Source organism: Scyliorhinus torazame, chromosome 16 (assembly GCF_047496885.1).
Source record: "Scyliorhinus torazame isolate Kashiwa2021f chromosome 16, sScyTor2.1, whole genome shotgun sequence".
NCBI classification, from domain to species: domain Eukaryota; kingdom Metazoa; phylum Chordata; class Chondrichthyes; order Carcharhiniformes; family Scyliorhinidae; genus Scyliorhinus; species Scyliorhinus torazame.
The window spans coordinates 173,114,331-173,115,068 of record NC_092722.1 but is presented as its reverse complement, the minus strand read 5'-3'; the positions used below and the strand labels follow the sequence as shown (position 1 = coordinate 173,115,068).

At 45.4% G+C, this 738-nt stretch overlaps 1 non-coding gene across 1 annotated transcript; it reads right to left on the bottom strand.

The window, feature by feature from the left end:
- Nucleotides 1-328: 328 nt before the first annotated feature.
- On the bottom strand, nt 329-515 carry LOC140393430 (U2 spliceosomal RNA). Its single transcript, XR_011935611.1, has one exon. It is a non-coding gene; the product is annotated as a U2 spliceosomal RNA (small nuclear RNA).
- Between the last annotated feature and the right edge of the window lie 223 nt (nt 516-738).

The window sequence follows — 738 nt, the reverse complement described above, 5'->3', positions numbered from 1 at the left end:
CTACTTCTGCATTGTAGGGATTCTATGGATTCCATGTACATTGGGGTAGAAAAGGTTGCAATTATAGCAGGTGGAGCTTCAAAAAAGCGGACAAAAGCATCTACAGCGAAACTCACCCAAAGTAAAAAGGTCAGAGACTTAAAGAAGATAAAGTAAGGGTGTATCTTTAAGATTAAGTAATCATCAAGGTTAGCAATTAAGACTCAGTAAGCCCAAGTTTAAATCATGGCAGGTGAGGTTAGCTGTGTGGAATGTGTGACCTGTTATATGTGGGACGTCATGGACCCTGTTGGCATTGTATTTCTTTTTTTTTTTAATTTTTCCTTTTCTGAGTTACCAAGCCAGGGCTCAGCGTGTGAGTCAGGGGCGAACCCCTAATCCAGCTCCTCGCCTGCTCCAAAAAACTAATTCAAATTGAATCGAATTCATGGTCCCCACAAGAGAGACATACCAGATCTGAACCCAAAGGCTCAATCTACAGACACTTGATCTTAGCCAAAAGGCCGAGAAGCGATCCCTGTTGGCATTCTAGACGGCCACATGTGCAGGAAGTGCTCCTGAATGCAGAATCCTGAGCTCTAGGTTCCGGAGTTTGAGCGGCAGCTGGTAACACTGTGGCACATCTGTGAGGCCAGGAGTTACGTGGATAGCATGTTTAAAGGGTTGGTCACACCGCTCAAGGAAATGGGTGACCACCAGGCAGTCAAAAAGATACAGGCAGGTAGTGCAGGAATCCCC